The following is a 23,117-nucleotide window of genomic DNA, read 5'->3' on the forward strand; positions in this document are numbered from 1 at the left end:
GTTGACTATCTGTAATCAATCTATGCTTTTCCAAATAATCATAAATCCTGTCTCTCAGAATTCTCTCCAATGATTTGCCCAGTACCGACATAAGACTGACTGGTCTGTAATTCCCAGTATTATCCCTATTCCCTTTCTTGAACAAGGGTGAGGAGCATAAATACATTTAAAACAGCTAAATATATACATGAGGGTGAAAAGCATATTAGGAACTGCTGTTAAAGCTAAATGATGTAAAATAAATGTGGTCCATATGGGTCATAAATATTGGCAGAAACCTATTGTGTCAAATAGCCATCTGTGCTGGGCATTCTAAATGATTCCACATGCATGGAATCTGATCAACTTTTCTGCCTTTCAGCTTGCTCCAATCATCTGGGCTGCCTTTGATCCAAGCAGATTGCCATGTTACTGGCTGACTATTCTGCAACATGGGCTATCCCTTGTCCACATATTTCCTGCCAGCGGACTGTACAATACAACTATTACTGAACCTCTTTGGTCAGCGAGGTTTAAACATGAATGAGACTTAAGGGTTATCAGAATGAAAAAAACAGATCAGTCACAATCCAGTTACTTGATGGAATTATTCTGACAAACTAAATGACCTCCCATTCTTCTGTTCCTACCTATCCTATTTCAAGCAGGAGATTGGTGCATGCAAGTGTGGGTTGAGGAAAGGTCTCATATGAGTACCCATCTCCAATAATTGACCAGTTGGACAATCAAAGGGCATTCTAAGATAGTAGATGACTGGCTTTGTAATACTTTTGTAAGTGGCAGTCAAATGGCTGGTTGCCAACTGCACTTGGTGGGTGTATTAAATAGGATACTTTCACCGTTTAGAAGGTACAGCATTTAAACAACAAATGGGCAAATTATCTGACTCATGGGAGACAAAGTTTTCTGCCCAGTTTAGGATACCAGCTTAGAAATGCTCTTGTAAAAATCTTGAGCGAGTTTTTTTTTTATCATCCTGTTTATAACCGCATATCACAATGATTTAAACTGTGCCAAAACCTAACACATTATGAAACCGATACCTGTCTCTTATGGCTATCCACAAAGAAAAGAATATTTGCTAAACATTTTACAAAGAGCCTTGTGTCACATGGGAATCAAAATCATACTGTATTCATGCAATGGTCTATTTTGGTAAATATTGTTTCTAAATTATTTAAAAGCCTTTTTGTGGTTTGTGTTGACTCATTTGCTCTACATTGATGAATGAGTGGGCTATGTGACACAGTGTAGAACACAGAGGGTTCGAGGCACCAGTTTATCAAAAGAAGCTGAAAGCAAAGTGGAGCTTCCATCAGCTTTCGAGTGTAAAGCTGAATGAGGATGGGGTATGGAGGGGTCAAATAGAAGGTGAAAGGATGAGGGATGAGTCAGCCAGTTAAGACTGCTCCACCATTCAATATAATCATAGCTGATTTGGAGTCTTCAACACCACCTCCCTGCCCACTCTCCATATCCATTGATTCCCTGAGAGATGGAAAATTCCAACCATAAATGGTTCCAAAGTTAGGGCATCTAAACATTCAGAGGTAGGGAATTCCAATGATCCAGCACTCTTTGGGTGAAAACATCATCTCAGTCCTCAATGATTGAAAATTGCCCTGAGTCTGTGTCTGCGTTTTAGATTCCCTGATCAGTAAAAACAATCCCTCAGTGTCTATTCCACCAAGTTTATTCAGAGACTTGTATGTTGCAATATGCTAAGCTAGCTGTGTTCCTAATGAAAATTCCCCAATGAACTTTATTGATCTCAATCACTGATACCATCACTTTCCAATCATGGAATGTATCGGAGTTAGGCCTCAATTGTCTGGATTGGTCTGTTTAAAAAAAAATATTAAATCAACAAATTAACCAAACACTGCCAATTTTTCAAACACTGTCAACATTTGAAGGTACTACATTGTTTGACTTCAGAACTGTAATGAATATTAATTTACCATTGAAGTGACTTGTAGCATATACTGTTCTTGTGCTGCCAAGGTGTTTGAATAATTCAAGCTCCATTTTCAGTAATTCATAGTCTATAGGACAGTGTTGATGGAAGAAGGCTGTAGCCATTTGTTAAAAGGTCAAAAATGAGCGGCATAAATATGCAATTAAACATTTAAAGATGTAGAAGAGAGGGCAGTTTGAATTTCTGTACAAAGAGAGTTGCGAACGGGTGGAATTTCTTCTACGGTTGGGAGCTGAGGCAGAAATGATGGTGGCGTTCAGAATTAAATTTTGAAAGATGGATGAAGAAAAAAATGGTGTTTAAGGGGAATGGTGTTAAGACATAGAAGTGAGATTGAGACCTCTTATGAGCTGTTTTCTAACCAACCTGTTCAGAGATACACATCGTAGAGCAGGTGGGACTTGAACGCAGGTCTGGTTCAGAGGTACAGGCCACTTGTTACTCACATAGAGCACTGATGCTAACCAAGGCTATTTGGGCCAAATGACTTGTTATTGTGCTGTTACTTGGTGAGAAAGTGGCCCCATTTTGTTCACCACATAGGCCAAGCTAAAAGGTTAGGGGACAATCATACACCTGTTGATGCCAATTGTAAAGATGTATTAATGAAAATAGCTTTTCCATTGGGGACCTGGGTGGAGGGTGTTGCATGCAGCAGTCCCGGACTCCCAGTCCTACTGTTTATTTGCAGCACTGTGGAGTCCAGGCAATGTATACATTAGTTGTGGGCAATTGCATACCTTTTATTTTGGTTACTTGAAAAGTCTTTTGTTTTGTTTTGATTGCACTTTAGTCCCACACTCTGAATCTTTGGGCAACCTGTGTGGAGAGGTGCAGACCTCCCAATGAGTCTGCTCCTGGGCCTGGCCAGGTTGGCTTTCAACAGGTTCAGGCAGTGGCATGTAAATGAGCCCTGCCACACTTCCAAATTATGTTCATGCCTGGATGTTATTGGAGAAAGAGCATACAATGTCCACCAACACTCACTATGCCTTTAGAGAGAGGTGGGCACCACTGGTGATACAGCGCTTTATTTCCCCCTCCAACTCCATTTTGATTTAGTCCCTTTCCCACTCTCCATACTCCGCCCTCACTGTGGGCAGCACGGTGGCACAGTGGTTAGCACTGCTGCCTCACAGCGCCAGAGACCCGGGTTCAATTCCCGCCTCAGGCGACTGACTGTCTGGAGTTTGCCCATTCTCCCCGTGTCTGCGTGGGTTTCCTCCGGGTGCTTCGGTTTCCTCCCACAGTCCAAAAATGTGCAGGTCAGGTGAATTGGCCATGCTAAATTGCCCGTAGTGTTAGGTGCAGGGGTAAATGTAGAGGAATGGGTCTGGGTGGGTTGCGCTTCGGCGGGTCGGTGTGGACTTGTTGGGCCGAAGGGCCTGTTTCCATACTGTAAAGTAAAGTAATCTAATCTAATGGTTCATATTGCCCATGGTGGACTTTGCTTGTAAACTTCTATTTGGCTGCACACGTAGTTACTAGTGGTGGTTAATAGTTAAAAACAAAAGTAAAGTCATGGCGATTCGTTGGCAGGAAGCTGTTCAGTCGTGTGTGATAACACTTATGAATATGAGAAAAAATGAAAATGGTGCACTTCTCTAATGCAGTGGCTGTTTATTTTGATGCATGTAGTAACTTAGTGCAAGGAACATAGAACATAGAAGAATACAGCGCAGTACAGGCCCTTTGGCCCTCGATGTTGCGCCGATCCAAGCCCACCTAACCTATACTAACCCACTATCCTCCATATACCTATCCAATGCCCGCTTAAATGCCCATAAAGAGGGAGAGTCCACCACTGCTGCTGGCAGGGCATTCCATGAACTTACGACTCGCTGAGTGAAGAACCTACCCCTAACTTCAGTCCTATATCTACCCCCCCTTAATTTAAAGCTATGCCCCCTTGTAATACCCGACTCCATACGCGGGAAAAGGTTCACACTGTCAACCCTATCTAACCCCCTAATCATCTTGTACACCTCAATCAAGTCACCCCTAAACCTTCTTTTCTCTAATGAAAACAGCCCCAAGTGTCTCAGTCTTTCCTCATACGATCTTCCTTCCATACCAGGCAACATCCTGGTAAACCTCCTCTGCACCCGTTCCAGTGCCTCCACATCCTTCCTATAGTATGGCGACCAAAACTGCACACAATATTCCAGATGCGGCCGCACCAGAGTCTTATACAACTGCATCATGACCTCAGGACTCCGGAACCCAATTCCTCTACCAATAAAAGCCAGTATGCCATATGCCTTCCTCACCGCACTATTTACCTGGGTGGCAACTTTCAGAGATCTGTGTACATGGACACCAAGATCCCTCTGCTCATCCACACTACCAAGTATCCGACCATTAGCCCAGTACCCCATCTTTTTGTTATTCTTCCCAAAGTGAATCACCTCACATTTAGCTACATTGAATTCCATTTGCCACCTTTCTGCCCAGCTCTGCAGCTTCTCTATATCCTGCTGTAACCTGCCACATGCTTCCTCACTGTCAACAACTCCTCCGACTTTCGTATCATCCGCAAACTTGCTCACCCAACCTTCTAACCCCTCTTCCAGGTCATTTATAAAAATGACAAACAGCAATGGTCCCAAAACAGATCCTTGCGGAACACCGCTAGTGACGGCACTCCATGAAGAAACTTTGCCATCAACTACTACCCTCTGTCTTCTTCCATCCAGCCAATTCCTAATCCAAACCTCCAACTCACCCTCAATGCCATATCTCCGTATTTTCTGCAGTAGCCTACCATGGGGAACCTTATCAAACGCCTTACTAAAATCCATATATACCACATCTACCGCTTTCCCCTCATCAACCTCCTTCGTCACCTTTTCAAAGAATTCAATAAGGTTTGTGAGGCACGACCTGCCCTTCACAAAACCATGCTGACTATCCTTGATCACATTATTCCTATCCAGATGTGCATAAATCCTATCCCTTACAATTCTCTCTAAGACTTTGCCCACAACAGAAGTGAGACTCACCGGCCTATAGTTACTAGGGTTATCCCTACTCCCCTTTTTGAACAAGGGAACCACATTTGCTATCCTCCAGTCTTCTGGCACTACTCCTGTAGACAAAGAGGACATAAAAATCAAGGCCAATGGCTCTGCAATCTCCTCCCTTGCTTCCCAGAGAATCCTAGGATAAGTGCCATCAGGCCCAGGGGACTTATCTATTTTCACCTTTTCCAGGATTTCCAACACCTCTTCTCTACATACCTCAAAGCCATCCATTCTACTTATTTGTGACTCAGTATTCACATCGACGACAATGCCCTGTTCCTGAGTAAATACTGAAGAAAAGTATTCATTCAGTGTCTCCCCAATCTCTTCCGCCTCCACACGCAACTTCCCACTACTATCCTTGACTGGACCTATTCCTACCCTAGTCATTCTTTTATTCCTAACATACCTATAGAAAGCCTTAGGGTTTTCCCTAATCCTACCGACTAAGGACCTTTCATGTCCCCTCCTTGCTGCTCTTAGCTCTCTCTTCAGGTCCTTCCTGGCTACCCTATAACTCTCAATCGCCCCAATTGAACCTTCACGTCTCATCTTGAGATAGGCCGCCCTCTTCCATTTAACAAGGAATTCCAATTCCTTATTAAACCACGGCTCCCTCGCACGACCCTTTCCTCCCTGCCTGACAGGTACATAATTATCAAGGACACTCAATAGTTGCTCCTTGAACAAGCTCCACATATCATTTACACTCTTGCCTTGGAGTCTACTTTTCCAAGCCACACATCCTAAGTCATGCCTCACCGCATCATAATTTCCCTGACCCCAGCTATAACTCTTGCCCTGTAGTACACACTTATCCCTCTCCATCACGAGAGTAAAAATCACCGAATTATGGTCACTATCCCCAAAGTGCTCACCTACCTCTAATTCTAACACCTGGCCTGGTTCGTTACCCAGAACCAAATCCAGTATGGCCTCACCTCTTGTTGGCCTGTCTACATATTGTGTCAGGAAACTCTCCTGCACACATTGAACAAACACTGACCCATCTAACGAACTCGAGCTATAGCTTTCCCAATCAATATCAGGAAAGTTAAAGTCCCCCATAACAACCACCCTATTACTGTCACTCAACTCCTGAATCACCTTCCCTATCCTTTCTTCTACGTTTCTAGGACTATTGGGAGGCCTGTAAAAGACTCCTAACAGGGTGACCTCACCTTTCCTATTCCGAACCTCAGCCCAAACTACCTCAGATGGCAAGTCCTCATCCATCGTCCTTTCCACCACTGTAATACTATCTTTGACAAGCAATGCCACACCTCCCCCTCTTTTACCCCCACCTCTGACCCTACTAAAACATTTAAATCCTGGAACCTGCAACAGCCAATCCTGTCCCTGTTCTAGCCAAGTCTCCGTAATAGCCACAACATCGAAGTCCCAGGTACCAACCCACGCTGCAAGTTCACCTACCTTATTTCGTATACTTCTTGTATTGAAGTATACACACTTCAAGCCACTTTCCTGTTTACAGACACCCTCCTTTGAAATTGATGCCATGTTCCTAACCTCCCTACACTCCAGGCCCTGCACCCTGAAGCTACAATCTGGGTTCCCATGCCCCTGCAGAGTTAGTTTAAACCCCCCCCAAGAGCACTAGCAAACCTCCCCCCAAGGATACTGGTGCCCCTCAGGTTCAGGTGTAGACCATCCTGTTTATAGAGGTCCCATCGTCCCCAGAAAGAACCCCAGTTATCCAAAAACCGGAATCCCTCCCTCCTGCACCATCCCTGTAGCCACGCATTTAAGTGTTCTCTTTCCCTATTCCTCGAATCTCTATCACGTGGCACGGGTAACAAACCAGAGACAACAAGTCTGTTCGTTCTAACTGTGAGCTTCCAACCTAGCTCCCTGAAAGCCTGTCTAACATCCTCGGCACTCCTCCTACCTATGTCGTTGGTGCCAATATGGACCACGACTTCGGGCTGCTCCCCCTCCCCCTCCAGGACCCGGAAAACACGATCAGAGACATCACGTACCCTTGCACCTGGGAGGCAACATACCAAACGTGAGTCTCTCTCGTTCCCACAAAACCGCCTATCTGTGCCCCTAACTATCGAGTCCCCAATTACTACTGCTCTGCTCTTCTCCACCCTTCCCTTCTGAGTAACGGGGACAGGCTCCGCGCCAGAGACCTGAGCCCCGTTACTTACCCCTGGTAAGTCATCCCCCCCACAAGTATCCAAAACGGTATACTTGTTCTTGAGGGGAATGGCCGCAGGGTGTCCCTGCACTGGCTGCTTCCTCCCAGTCCCCGTCACTGTCACCCATCTATCTGCCATCTTTGGAGTTACTACTTCCCTATAACTCTGATCTATGACCCCCTCTGCCTCCCGAATGATCCGAAGTTCATCCAACTCCAGCTCCAGTTCCCTAACACGGTCTTGGAGGAGCTGGAGATGGGTGCACTTCCTGCAAGTGTAATCGGCAGGGATGTCGATGGCATCCCTCACCTCATACATGTTGCAGGAGGAACATTGCACTGCCTTCACTGCCATCCCTCTAAAGCTAACTTTTATTTTAAAAAAAATAAGGAATGCTGGTGAATTAAAGTGGCTTGGTTCTTCTCCCTCCTGACAAAAATAATGGGAAAATCCACAACCAGGAAGACATTCTGGAAAAGATCACTGGGCAGGTTTGTTGTTTTTCTTTATTTTTAATCTATGCCCTGTCTTGTCAATGTTTACACCGGTTGAATACAGTTAGCAACAATAGTACTTGGATTCTGATCTGCATCATCACCTATTGACTTTCAAAGACCTAACTGCATTGTTAACAACTCAAAATGCACAGAACACTAGTTTGATGATGCAATTACTGGAGCCAATCCTGTCACCTCTTGCTTCAACTTCTGTCTCAGATTTAACCCTGAGAAGTATCAAGCAGCCATTTCGTTTATTTTGCATATTCCATCTGTCAATAAAATGTGAATTTCATTGACATGAAGCTGTTTCTTTCTGCTTTCTATAACCGGATCCATTCCCCTGCCTTATGATGCTTTGTGCACCTTCCAGGGCTTCAACAGCAGACTCACCTCTTATTCATTGAGTTACAGAATCATTGTGGCACAGGAAGAGGCTATTTGGCCCATCAAATCCAATCTCCATTCATTCTACACTTCTCTTGGTTTATTTCCCATTGATAAGTTTTCAGATGACACAAAGATAGTCGGAAGGATAGGTAGTGTTGAGGAAAATGGGAGGCAGCAGAAGGACTTGGACAGAAGAGGAAATTGGGCAGATGGAATACGATGTGGGAATGTGTGAAGTTGGTAGGAAGAATAGAGGCATAGACTATTCTCTAAATGGGACTAAATGGCACAAAGGGGAGGTCCTAGCTCAGAATTCCCTTAGAGTTTACATGCAGGTCCACTTGGCAGTTAGGAAGGCAAATGCATCATTAGCATTCATTTCCAAAAGGTTAGAATCCAAGAGCAAAGATATGCTGTTGAGACTGTATAAGTATCTGGTCAGACTGAAATGGGAGTATTGTGAGCATATTTAGGCTCTGTATCTAAGGAATGATGTGCTGGCATTGGAGGGGGTCCAGAGAACATTTATAAGATGAGGAGCTGTTGAGGACTCTGGTCTATTTTCAAAGTTTAGAAAGATGAGGGGATCTCATTGAAACTTACAGAATACTGAAAGGCCTGGATAGAGGGGATGTGGAGAAGATAGGACTCCAGGGCTCAGTCTCAGAGTGAAAGTACAGCCCTTTAGAACTGAGATGAGAAGAAATTTCTTCAGCTAGAGGGTGGTTAATCTGTGGAACTCAGCAGAGGAACGCTATGGAGGCCAAGCCATTGAGTATATTTAAGACAGCAATAGATAGGTTCTTGACGAGTAAGCAGATCAATGGTTGCGGGAAGGAGGCAGGAGAGTGGTGTTGAGAAATGTATCAGCCACGATCAAATGGCAGACCATACGGCCTAATTCTGCTGCTAAATCTGTGGTCTTATGGACTATGTAATTCAACTTTATAAGCAGAAAAAGCTCAAGATTTCCACTGCCATAACTAACCTTAATCCTCATCCAAATCCTAACCCTCACATTTGGGTCAAGAAATGGCCTGGTTCTACATTTAAGGATATATTCCCTTGTCCTGGACTCCCTCACTAGTGGAATTGTTTCTTTTCTATACACCATATCAACTCTTTTAATCATCTTAAAAATATCCAGCAATATTCATTTCCTTTACCTGCATTCTAAGCATCTCAACTGGCCTTATTTCCCAAAGCAAGTTATGAATTTGACTTTGACTTTAGGGTTGATCAGGGTGGAGGACTTGATGTTTTCAAGGAACATTGGACTTAGCAGCAGGGACAGACCACTCAAACCTTCGAGCCTGTGTCACTATTCAGTAAGATCTGAATGTGGTCTCATCTCCAATTTCCTGTCGGCCCACTGAAACCCTTGGCTCCCCTGTTTATCTAAAACTGATTGAATTCTGCCTTGAATAAATTGAATGCTTCAGCCCCTACAGGTTTCTAAGGAACAGAATTCCACAGACTAACAATCTTCTGAGAGAAAAAAAACTTCCCATCTTGATATTAAGTGAAGACCCTCCTGATGAAGGGCTTTTGCCCGAAACGTCGATTTCGAAGCTCCTTGGATGCTGCCTGAACTGCTGTGCTCTTCCAGCACCACTAATACAGAATCTGGTTTCCAGCATCTGCAGTCATTGTTTTTACCTCACAGATCAAATCCGTTCAACCTTGCCCTGAGGGTGGATGTTTTGACTATTGAGGGAGTGCAACGAAGGTTCACCAGACAGATTCAGGGATGGCAGGACTGATGTATGAAGAGAGATTTAACCCATATGACTATACTCATTAGAGTGTAGAAGAATAAGGGAAATATTATACAAAATTCTATGAATTTTCATAAGGCAGGAAGGAGGTTCCCGATGACCAGGGAATCGATAACCAGGCTTCAGTTGCATGAGGTCAAACTGTTGAGTGTTTTCAAGAAGGAGTTAGACATATTTCTTCAGGCTGAAGAGGTCAAAGGTTATCATGCAAATGCAGAACGAGGTACTGAGTAGGGTAAATAGCCATAATTATTCTGAATGGCAGAGCAGGCTTGAAGGGCTGATTGGCCTAATCCTGTTTCTGTTTTATATGTTTCTATTTACCATGATACCAAGATCCCTCTGTGCTACAGTTCTGCAGTTTCTCTCTATTTAAAAAATATATTAGTTCTCTGTTCTTTCTGCTAAAATGCACAAGTTCAAATTTCCCACACGATATTCCACCTGCCCATCTTTTTGCCCACTCACTTAACCTTTTTATATCTCTTTCCAGTGTCTCTACTGGCTCTTGACAATTTATTTTCCTCATTATTTTGCCATCATTGGCAAAATTACCTACCCACTAACAGCTGTTTCATCCAAATCATTGGCATAAATTGCAAATAGTTAGGCCCCAGCATTGATTTCTGTATGAAGTCCACTATTTATCTTATGTAGTAACTTTTTATATAGCATTTTATTAAATACATTTAGGATATCCAAATACATCACAGCTACAGGTTCCCACTTATCCACCTTGTCTGTAACTTCCTCAAAACACCCAAACAGCTTTCTCTTTCACAAAGCCATGTTGACTCTGCCTGATTATACTATGATTTTTTTAAGGATGCCACTATTATTAAACTGAATCCATTTGTGTCTTTGAAAAAAGGCATCCCCTTGTGTCTGCTCAATGAATGACTCTGTTGAGAAAAGTCGTGTTGACTTTTGAGGCTGACCATTAATCCTTTGGGCACATAATCTTTACATTTTGGTTGTCAAGTGTCCCACTTTTGAATGTAATGCAGCTTTGATATCTTTGCATCTCAATCTGTCTTGGCAACATCCTGTGTCAGGCTGTTTCTATATGATCTGTAGAGTGACTAACTTTTTGATGTTTGCAAAGAAGGTCCAGTGGTTATTGTGACACATTTGTAACCTGATTATTTACATGTCTCAAGTCTGTTCTTGCTGAGAGTAACAAATAATTTCCACTTAAAGACAGGATAGGACATCATGTCGTCTTTATTAGACAAGGCAACAAGATTAAATATTCCCATCTTGTCTATTTCAAAGAAAAAAAGCATTTCAAAAGTTCTGAAAATGTTGTTTCCATCTTAGTGATCATTTGACTTAGTGGGTAGCACTTTCACTATTGAGTCAGAATATTGTGTTTCCAGATCCTACACAAGGTCTTCAGCTCAGAAATGTAGGCTGACACTTCAGCGCAGTACTGAAGGAATGCTGCCCTGCTAGAAGTTCTATATTTTGGATGAGCTTTTAAATCAAGATTCTGTCTGCTCTCTGATGAAACCATAGAAGACAGTACTTGTGAAAGGCATTAGGTAAATTTAAAAATTACCCCGTTCTTTGTGGATAACCTTGTCCCAGACCAAACAAATTTACATTTTAAAAAGGAACAATGTGACCATTTTTCCAATGTTAACAAGAGATTGTATTTACTGGTTATTACATGAGAAATCAAATAATAATGCAAAACCTACATATCCAGACATGGAGTAAACAAAGAGTCCAAAATGATTAAAAACAAGTTTAATAGGTCAATGGGTCAGTCTCTGAATTCCATGAAGAGTAGACAATGAGATGTTTTGGCATTGCATTGGTGATTATGATAGCCCTAATGTTGAGAAGTGAGCATTGATTTCAAGATGTGTTGCTTTGCAGTTGAGCCAAAATATCTTTGTCTCTCTGATTGCAGTTTTACTTTCTTTCTGGCTTCCAGTGAAAAGAGATAGTGACTTTCTTTTTTATGTACAGCACTGAGGTGACTAGGGATTTTTTCAGTTGTGACCTTCACGACTCGCACCTTCACTCACGAGCACACAAAGAACTGCACTGAAACATGCTTTTAACCACTATTTTTCTGTATTCTTGAGGTGAAAAAAAACAGACGTTTCTTACCTAGACAATATCATGTTCACAATCTGAAATAACTCACAGGACATTTCAGTTTAGTTTGCAGTACATTTCCACTTTCCTTTTTGAAGCGTCCATGACACTCATCAGATGTGACATTCCACCTGAGGGGAGGATAATTCTTACAGTCCTTCTAAACGGTGGCTGAATTGGATTGCCCAGAATTTACATTGTCCAAGATTTATTGTAGTGTTTTCGTTAAAAAAAACACTTGTTGTTATTAAAATTTCAGTATGTCCTAAGGTGATCCAGAGTTATCATCTGACATCATCATCACTGCAGGTTTTGCTGGAGCTCTTTTCAAGTGCAACTTTCAAGAATGCTGTCACTGTTATCTCTCACTTCTTAATTTCTAGTTCTGTTTAAACTATTCAGTCATCTTACTCAGTAAATGGCATGGGTTATTCCTTTCCTCAATCTAGCTTCAGTTGACTTTGCAACATTGAACGTGTTCAGCTTATAAAGCAGGATTTAAAAGTTTTCTTCTTGTGCGTTGTCTTGGAACTGGTATGTGAACTTCCAACCCTCTTTCATCCAAGGCCAGCATCTGGGTTATATAACTCATGCAAAGCACCTTCATGGGGATAAAAGTGTGATAACGTAAATGTGATAGGTTATAGTAAATAAGTAGTCTGTATACATCTCCGACTTTATTTGCATTAAAATTTCCAATTTGCATTTGCAACTTACATGCCATAACCAACACCATAATAGGTATGGATTTTCATTACTTAGCCAATTGCTGGTGGAATGGTTATTGGCCTCAAAATGGGGTTCATGGCTGATCTGCCACATTGCCCACTTTGCAATCATGTTAAATTGAGCTTAATTCTGAGTGTCCTGTTTTCTGAAGGTAGACAAGCTAAAAATGGATCCTCTGATGTAAATAAGACCACAATTTACATTTTATCTTTAAAACTGAAAGCACAAGGCCCACTCAGAATCACAAAACTTCATATTGCAGAAGGCAGCAAGTCAGCCAATTACGTCTACACTGGCTCACTGAGCACTTTAACTTAGCACCAATTCTCTTGCCTCTTTCCTGTAATGCTGCACATTAGTTCTATTTAAATAATCATCCAGTGCTCTCCAGAATGCCTTAATTGAACTTGCTTCCAACATGCTTCCAAGCAGTGTATTCCAGAACCTAACTACTCACTGCGAGAAAAGTCTTTCTTTCTCACGTTGCATCTGCTTTTTCCTTCAAAACTCTAAAACTATGCCCTTTGGTTCTCAATCCATTTACGAGTGGAAAAAGTTTATTTCTATCACTCTGTCTAGATCCCTCGTGATTTTGAAAACTTCTACTAAATTGCCTCTTATCTCCTCTTCTCCAAGGGTTACAGTTCCAACTTCTCGAATCATCCCTCACAATTAAACGATAAGAAATAGAAACAGGAGTTTGGCTCCTTGAGCCTGCTCCACCATTCAATAGGAACATGGCTGATCCGACACTCAGAGAGTCATAGAGTCATAGAGATGTACAGCATGGAAACAGACCCTTCGGTCCAACCTGTCCATGCCGACCAGATATCCCAACCCAATCTAGTCCCACCTGCCAGCACCCGGCCCATATCCCTCCAGACCCTTCCTATTCATATACCCATCCAAATGCCACTTAAATGCTGCAATTGTACCAGCCTCCACCACATCCTCTGGCAGCTCATTCCATACACGTACCACCCTCTGCATGAAAACGTTGCCCCTGAGGTCTCTTTTATATCTTTCTCCTCTCACCCTGAACCTATGCCCTCTAGTTCTGGACTCCCCGATCCCAGGGAAAAGACTTTGTCTATTTATCCTATCCATGCCCCTCATAATTTTGTAAACCTCTATCAGGTCACACCTCAGCCTCCGACACTCCAGGGAAAACAGCCCCAGCCTGTTCAGCCTCTCCCTGTAGCTCAAATCCTCCAACCCTGGCAACATTCTTGTAAATCTTTTCTGAACCCTTTCAAGTTTCACAACATCTTTCCGATAGGAAGGAGACCAGAATTGCATGCAATATTCTAACAGAGGCTTAACCAATGTCCTGTACAGCCACAACATGACCTCCCAACTCCTGTACTCAATACTCTGGCCAATAAAGGAAAGCATGCCAAATGCCTTCTTCACTATCGTATCTACCTGCAACTCCACTTTCAAGGAGCTATGAACCTGCACTCCAAGGTCTGTTTGTTCAGCAACACCCCCTAGGACCTTACCATTAAGTGTATAAGTCCTGCTAAGATTTGCTTTCTCAAAATGCAGCACCTCGCATTTATCTGAATTAAACTCCATCTGCCACTTCTCAGCCCATTGGCCCATCTGGTCCAGATCCTGTTGTAATCTGAGGTAACCCTCTTCGCTGTACACTACACCTCCAATTTTGGCGTCATCTGCAAACTTACTAACTGTACCTCTTATGCTCACATCCAAATCATTTATGTAAATGACAAAAAGTAGAGGACCCAGCACTGATCCTTGTGGCACTCCACTGGTCACAGGCCTCCAGTCTGAAAAACAACCCTCCACCACCACCCTCTGTCTTCTACCTTTGAGCCAGTTCTGTATCCAAATGGCTAGTTCTCCCTTTATTCCATGAGATCTAACCTTGCTAATCAGTCTCCCATGGGGAACCTTGTTGAACGCCTTACTGAAGTCCATATTTCTCACAACTACTGCTCTGCCTTCATCAATCCTCTTTGTTACTTCTTCAAAAAACTCAATCAAGTTTGTGAGACATAATTTCCCACGCACAAAGCCATGTTGACTATCCCTAATCAGTCCTTGCCTTTCCAAACACATGTACATCCTGTCCCTCAGGATTCCCTCCAACACACTCCTCACTTCTGCCTTCCTGCCCTTCCCCATAACCCCTGGTTCTGCTATTGATCAAGAATCTATCTACCTCAGCCTTAAATATAGACAAAGACTCTAACCTTTCAGCTCTCACTGGTAAGGCGTTCTAAAGACTCACAACTCTCTGAGTGAAGAAATGTATCCTTATTTCAGTTTAAATTGGTGCCCTTTTATTCTGAGACAGTGCTCTCTGTTCTTAGACTCTCCCATGAAGGGAAACATCCTCTCAGCATTTACTCTGTCGAGCCCATGAAGAATCCTGTATTTCTCAATAAGAGTAACTCTTATTCTTCTCTACTCCAGTGAGTAGATTCCCAGCCTGTTTAATCTTTGCACATAAGACAATCCCTCCCTACAGGGGATCATCCATGTGAAACTTCTCTGAGCCACCTCCAATGAAATAACATTTTTCTTCAATAAGGGGATCACAACTAGACACAATACTCCAGTTGTGTTCTCATCACCACCTTGTACAGTTGCAGTGAGACTTCCTTACTCTTATACTCCAACCTCCTTAAGGTAAGGACCAACATTCCGTTAGCCTTCCTGATTACTTGCTATCCCTGTTTCGTGCACAAGTAGCTTTCTATGTTTCGTGCACAAGTAACTCCAAGTCCCTTTGAGTTGCAGCTTTCTGCAGTTTTTCGCCATTTAAATAATATTCTGTTATTTTATTCTCTCTTCTCTCACATGAACAACTTTGCATTTTCCCATGTTGTACTCTGGTCGCAAACATTTTGCCCAGTTACTGAATCTATCGGTATCTCTCTCCCTGTAAACATTTTGCATCTTTCCAGCCACCAGTCTTTCTAGCTTTTTCTTATGTCATCTGCAAATTTGGCTAAAGTACATTTGTTTCCTTTCTCCAAGTCATTACATTGCAGTATATTGAAAATATATTCAGTCCCAGCACTGAGCCCTGTGGAATGCCACGGATCACAGATCATCATCTTGAAAAAGAACCACTTATCTCCATTGTTCGATAGCAAAGTATCTAGCCATGCCAATAAGTTACCTCCAGCTTTTATCTTATGACTTAACCATTTGTGAGGTACCTTGTCAAATATCTGGAAATCCAAATACAATACAACTGCTGGTTCCCCTCTTTCCATTCTGGTTGAGACTTCCTCAAAAAGCTTGAACAAATTAGTCAGACACAGTTTTCCTTTCATGAAGCCATGCTAACTCTGCTTGATGAGATAATGATTTTCGAAATGTTCTGCTATTACCTCCTTAATAACTAATTCCAGTCCTTTTCCAACAATAGTTGTTAGGCTAATTAGCCGATAGTTATTGCTTTTTGCCTGCCTTTTTTTTAATTAGGGGTTTCACATTGGCAGTTCTCTAATCCATTGACACTTCTCCAGAATCCAATGAATTTTGGAAATTTACTATCAATGCATCCATTATCTCTGTAGCTAACTCTTTTAGGATCCTAGGATGTAAGCCTTCAAGGCCAGGGGACCGATCTGCCCTATTAGCTTATCTAAAATTACTTCTTTAATGGTGGTGATGATATTTAATTCCTCCTCCATATTCTTTAGTATTAGTGGGATGTTCAAAGTATCTTCCACCATAAAGACTGATGCAAAATATCTATTTAACTCCTCTGCCATTTCCCATAACCAACTCCCGAGATTCATTTTCCAAGGGGTTTATCTTCACGTGGACTATTCTTTTCCTTTTTATATATTTGAAGGAGCGCATGTTGTCAGTTTTTAGATTCATTGCTAGTTTGCACTTATAGTTTATTTTCTCAGTCTTTATTATCTTTTTCCTTCCTTATCCTTGCCTTCAGAGCTATCTGAAGTGCTCCATCCTGGAACTATTCTTGTCAACATTTTCTGCACATTTTCTAGTGCATTCACATCCTTCCCATAATGTGCTGCCCAGAACTATATGCAAGCAAGTCAGGTCTAACATTATTTTGTCATTTTAAAACTTAACAAAATCTGGGGTGACTGCCACGACAGGACACCATCGCTCCACATTTCTGACCCTCCAACACCAACCACAAAGTAACAAGGTGAAGGCAGCTCTGGCCTGACTTTAAGTTTCAAACTGGAAGGTTTGTAGTGGAGATCCCCAGAGTTTGGTTTTGAAAATCTTGCTTTTGCTGACACGTATTCATGATCTAAATCTTGGTGTGTAGGGGACAGTTTCACAGTTTTCATCAGAAAACTTGGAAGAATTGTAAACAGTGAGAACAGTACGGAACTCCAAAAGGACAATTACAAGTTGGTAGAGTGGGTGGATAGGTAGCTGATGAGGGGTAACGTGGAGAAGTGTGAGGTGATACATTTTCGAATGAAGACAATATCAAGTAAGGGCACAAGTCTGAAGGTGGTGCAGGAACAAGGAGAGGTGTGTGCACAGATCACTGAAGTTGACAGTTAAAAAGAGCAGTAAATAAAGCATGTGGTATCCTCAGGGGCACAGTGTAGAAGAGCAAGGAGGTGATGTTGAACTTGTATAAGACACTTGTTAGATATTAGCTGGAGTATTGTGTACAATTCTGGGCACCATATTGTAAAAAAAATGTGAATGTGTTGGAGACAGTGCTGAAGCAATGTTCAACAAATGAGGACCTTTAGTTATAAGGATAAAATGAAGAAGTTGGGTTAACAAGGGGGTAAAAGGGAGTTTTCAAAATCATGAGCAGGCTGGATTGAGTGAGAAACAGGAATGCATAGATTTAAAGTGATTTGCAAAAGGAGCAAAGGTGGCAGGAAAAGAACTTTTCACACAGTGAGCAGTTAGCGTATGAAGTGCACTGCCCAGAATTGTGATATCAACACATCAAAGACAGCATCAGCTGATTGTTTGGATAGAAATAATGGGCCAAGATATGGGTGGGGAGTGGCATTAGATAATAATACCCAGTTGAAGATCCAGTACAGACACAATGGGCCAAATGGCCTCCTTCTGTACCATAATAATTTTGTGATTCTATGAGGTTTTGCCAGACCAACACTCGTGAGTCTACAGCACAACTGTAGAAGAAAACCAAGGCAAAGTCTGACTTAGATTCAGACACCACAAGTGTAATAACTGTACCTCAGTGACCACACAAATGTCATTAAAAAGGATGAACAAGACATGGAATTCATTTGTGGTGCAGTGTGTGTGGCATCTGATGTGTCATAAATGAGTCAGGAAATTCAAATATCACTCACTGACATTGATAGAGCAACTTAGCCCTAGAGCTTGGGCTTTGCTATACATTGCCTAATATAGGATACCAATCCCTCATCTTGGTGTATTTTATATAGCTTGCAGTTGCTTTCAGCACCTTTTAATGTCTTTGATCTGAGTTATCGGCTACTGCAGCTGCAGGGAAGGGTGTGCATTGCATTGTTGAGGTTCTTTTGGTTTTTCTACATCATTCTCACACATACACACTTACGTATTCTCACACAACAGAGCTCGTGGTCAACAGCCACTGGTGTACCTTCCTCGTTGCCAATAGCTAGAGAAAATACATCCATCTCCTTTTTGATCTTTATGAGATGAGTTTATTTTAGGTGATGATTCAACCTTTTGACCCACTCACTGAGTGTAACATGATCAGCACTAGATATCCCAGTACACCACTCACTGGGTGTAATATGATCAGCACTAGATATCACGGAATACTACTCACTGAGTGTAATATCATCATCAGTAGAGATCACGGTATACCACTCACTGAGCGTAATATGATCAGCACTAGATATCACAGTATATCACTCATTGAGTGTAATATGATCAGCACGAGATATCACGGTATACCACTCACAGAGTGTAATATCATCAGCATAAGATATCACGGTATACCACTCACTGAGCGTAATATGATCAGCATAAGATATCACGGTATACCTCTCACTGCACGTAATATCATCAGCAATGGATATCACGGTATACCACTCACTGAGTGTAATATGATCAGCACTAGATATCACGGTATACCACTCAGTGCACGTAATATCATCAGCACTAGATATCACGGTATACCACTCATTGCAGGTAATATGATCAGCACCAGATATCACGGTATACCACTCACTGCACGTAATATGATCAGCACTAGATATCACGGTATACCACTCACTGCACGTAACATGATCAGCACTAGATATCACGGTATACCGCTCACTGCACGTAATATGATCAGCACTAGATATCACGGTATACCACTCACTGCACGTAATATCATCAGCACTAGATATCACGGTATACCACTCACTGCACGTAACATGATCAGCACTAGATATCACGGTATACCACTCACTGCACGTATTATCATCAGCACTAGATATCACGGTATACCACTCACTGCACGTAATATGATCAGCACTAGATATCACGGTATACCACTCACTGCACGTAATATGATCAGCACCAGATATCACGGTATACCACTCACTGAGTGTAATATGATCAGCACGAGATATCACAGTATACCACGCACTGAGTGTAGTATCATCAGCAGTAGATATCATGGTAAACCACTCACTGAGTGTAATATGATCAGCACAAGATATCACGGTATACCACTCACTGAGTGTAATATGATCAGCACAAGATATCACGGTATACCACTCACTGAGTGTAATATGATCAGCACGAGATATCACATTATACCACTCACTGAGTGCAGTATCATCAGCAGTAAATATCATGGTATACCACTCACTGTGTGTAATATGATCAGCACAAGATATCACGGTATACCACTCACTGCACGTAATATGATCAGCACTAGATATCACGGTATACCACTCACTGCACGTAATATGATCAGCACCAGATATCACGGTATACCACTCACTGCACGTAATATGATCAGCACGAGATATCACAGTATACAACTCACTGAGTGTAATATGATCAGCACGAGATATCACAGTATACCACTCACTGAGTGTAGTATCATCAGCAGTAGATATCATGGTAAACCACTCACTGAGTGTAATATGATCAGCACAAGATATCACGGTATACCACTCACTGAGTGTAATATGATCAGCACGAGATATCACATTATACCACTCACTGAGTGCAGTATCATCAGCAGTAAATATCATGGTATACCACTCACTGTGTGTAATATGATCAGCACAAGATATCACGGTATACCACTCACTGCACGTAATATGATCAGCACCAGATATCACGGTATACCACTCACTGCACGTAATATGATCAGCACCAGATATCACGGTGTACCACTCACTGTGTGTAATATGATCAGCACAAGATATCACAGTATACCACGCACTGAGTGTAGTATCATCAGCACTAGATATCACGGTATAGTGAGTTTCAGTCAGCAAGCTCTGTGAGAAGCCAGGACCAGTCCACACATAGTTAATATTATCGGTTGTGTTTTTGCCCTTTCAGGTTCTGCAAAGACTGGCCTTGACCAGCTATGGATTCTCAGAGTTAATCGTCAATAACGAAATAGGCATGAAATGAGTTTAATGGATTACCAGGCATGCATGTTGATTATTTTCATTTTCCTCTTCTTCAAGGAAAAGCACTTGTCGAGCGGTACGTTTACTCTCGATCTACAGAAAAAGCAGAGAATAGGAAGAGAATGGAAGTGGCCTGCTTTGAGTGAAAGAAACTATTTTGTCCTGGTTTAATGCTGCAATTAAATGAGCAGCACAGAAGACGCTGTCAAGCTGGACAAAAAGCCACAACAAATACTTCCAGCCCCATTTTATTGACTGAGGCGCAGGCTGGAATGAGTCACCTTGTTTTTTTTTTACTCTTTAACTCGTCGCTCTCTGCCCTTCAGTTGCCTCTCACTGCATTATGCATTGTATCCAGAAGATTGAAAATGTCTGTTCAAGAAGTAGCAGAAAGAGGCCCAGAGATAGTGGGTTTGAATCCTCATTCATGCTGAGCTGACCAGCTGTCTCTGCCACTGACGTCAATGCCACTCAGGAGAGGGGGCAGTAAGAAAAGACAAAATATCAACTTGAGTTCTTGGTTATGATGTCACGCAGCACAGTGGCTCAGTGGTTGCCACTGCTGCCTCACAGCACCAGGGAACCTGAGTTCAGTTCCAGCCTTGCATGACTGTCTGTGTGGTATTATTGCTCGACTGTAATTCCCGAGACTCTGGTAATGTTCTGGGGATCTGGATTTGAAGCATGCCATGGCAAATGGTGGAACTTGCATTCAATAAAAATTCTGATGGTGACTTCTAGAAAGCCTTTAACAGGATGCCGCACAGGTGGCTACTGAGTAAGATAAGAGCCCATGGTGTTAGGGGCAAGGTGCTAGCATAGATAGAAGCTTGGCTGTCTGGCTGAAAACAGAGAGTGGGGAATAAAAGAATCCTTCTCAGGGTGGCAGCTGGTGACAGGTGTTGTTCCGCAAGGCTCAGTGTTGTGACCACAACCTTTCACTTTATACATTAATAATCTAGATGAAGGAATTGAGGACATTCTGGCTATGTTTGCAGATGATACAAAGATAGGTAGACGGACAGGTAGTATTGAGGAGGCGGGGTGGCTGCAGTAGGATTTGGACAGGTCAGGAGAATGGGCAAGGAAGTGGCAGACGGAGTACGATGTGGGAAAGTATGAGGTCATGCACCTTGGTAGGAAGAACAGAGGCATGGACGATTTCCTAAACGGGGAAAAGATTTAGAAGTCTCAATTGCAAAGAGACTTGTTAGTTCTAGACCAGGATTCTCTCAAAGTAAATTTGCAAGTTGATTCAGTAGTTAGGAAGGCAAATGCAATGATGGCATTTATTTTGAGAGAACTTGAACATAAAAACAGGAATATACTTCTGAGGCTATATAAGGCTCTGGTCAGACCACATTTGGAGTACTCTGTGCAGTTTTGGGCCCATATCTCAGGAAGGATGTACTGGCCCTGGAGCATGTTCAGAGGAGGTTCTCAAGATTGGTCCCAGGAATGAAAAGTTTATCATATGAGGAATGTTTGAGGACTCTGGGTCAATACTCGATGGAGTTCAGATGGTTAAGGGGGGGATCTAATTGAAACTTACAGTATACTGAATGGCCTGGTCACAGTTGATGTTGGGAAGCTGTTTCCATTGGTAGGAGAGACAAGGACCCAAGGGCATAGCCTTATAGTAAAGGGAAGACCTTTTAGAATGGAGAAAAGGAGAAACTTCTTCAGCCAGAGAGTGGTGAATTATGGAATTCATTGCCACAGAAGCCTATGAAGACCAAGTCATTGAGTATATTTAAGACTGAGATAGATGGATTCTTGAGTATCAAGGGGATCAAGGGTTTTGGGGAGAAAGCAGGAGAATGGGTTGAGAAACTTATCAGCCATAATTGAATGGTGGAGCAGACTTGATGGGCTGAATGGCCTAATTTCTCCTGTTATGGTCTTACGGCCTCTCTTCCTGAAACTGAGATGATTGACCTCCAACAGCCACAACCATCTTCCTTTGTGTCATCTACAATTCCAAAGAGCAGAGGGTTTTTTCCCCTGACTCCCATCGAATCGAATTGAGATCAAGACCCACCAGTCTCACTTCCCCTCCTCAAGTTCAGCTCTCTTGTCCATGTTTGAATCAAGGCTGGAATGAAATCAAGAGCTTACTGAACTTAGCAAAAACCCTAACAAAGCATCAATGGGAAGGTTATTGTCAAGTAAGTGCTATTTGACAGCACTACTGGGGTTTTTTCCATCTCTATACAGATAATCGACTGCAGAATGATGGAGTGGAAATTGGCTAGGTTGAGTTTGTCTTGTTTTTTTTGTGTGCAGATAGCTGGGCAATTGTTCACATTGCCAGTATTGTACTGGCAACGTGTACAAGCTGTACTGGAATATTTTGGCTCGGACCACAACAAGCACAAGTCTTCAATATTATGAGTGGAGCGCTGTCCAGGCCAGTAACCTTTGTAATATCCAGTGCCTTCAACCATTTCTGATATCGAATGGAGTTAATCAATTTGGCTGAAGACTGTCCTCTGTGATGCTGGGCTCCTCAGAAGGAGGCTGAGATGGATCATCCACTTGGCACTTCTGGCTGACGATTGTTGCAAATGCTTCTGCCTTAACTTTTGCACTGATGTGCTGAATGCTAACATCTCGGAAGATGGGAATATTTGTGGAGCCTCCTCCTCCTGTAAGTTGTTTATTAGTTCACCACCACCTGTGATTGAATGTGGCAGGACTTTAGACTTAGGACTGCAGACTTTTATCTGATCTGTTAATTGTGCACAGAGATATACCAGACTCTGGCTGTTAGTTTAATTGTTAAGAACTAAACTATTTTCTTTGTGTATTCATGTCCATTCACGCTCACTCCTCCTTCATTTTTTCCAG

General features: G+C 42.3%; 1 long non-coding RNA gene across 2 annotated transcripts in view; it reads right to left on the reverse strand.

The window, feature by feature from the left end:
• Positions 1–23,117, reverse strand: part of LOC122558664 (uncharacterized) — a 67,962-nt gene that overhangs the window by 37,851 nt on the left and 6,994 nt on the right. Inside the window, exon 3 of one of the 2 annotated variants that reach the window (XR_015759852.1) lies at positions 20,283–20,360. The exons of the other annotated variant lie outside the window; for it this stretch is intronic. This is a non-coding gene — a long non-coding RNA (uncharacterized LOC122558664). The remainder of the gene's footprint in view (positions 1–20,282; positions 20,361–23,117) is intronic. 2 annotated transcript variants of the gene reach the window in all.

The sequence above is a fragment of the Chiloscyllium plagiosum genome, unplaced genomic scaffold (genome assembly GCF_037043375.1).
Source record: "Chiloscyllium plagiosum isolate Xiang-an unplaced genomic scaffold, Cpla_swu_hap1 HiC_scaffold_17, whole genome shotgun sequence".
In the NCBI taxonomy this organism is placed as follows: Eukaryota; Metazoa; Chordata; class Chondrichthyes; order Orectolobiformes; family Hemiscylliidae; genus Chiloscyllium; species Chiloscyllium plagiosum.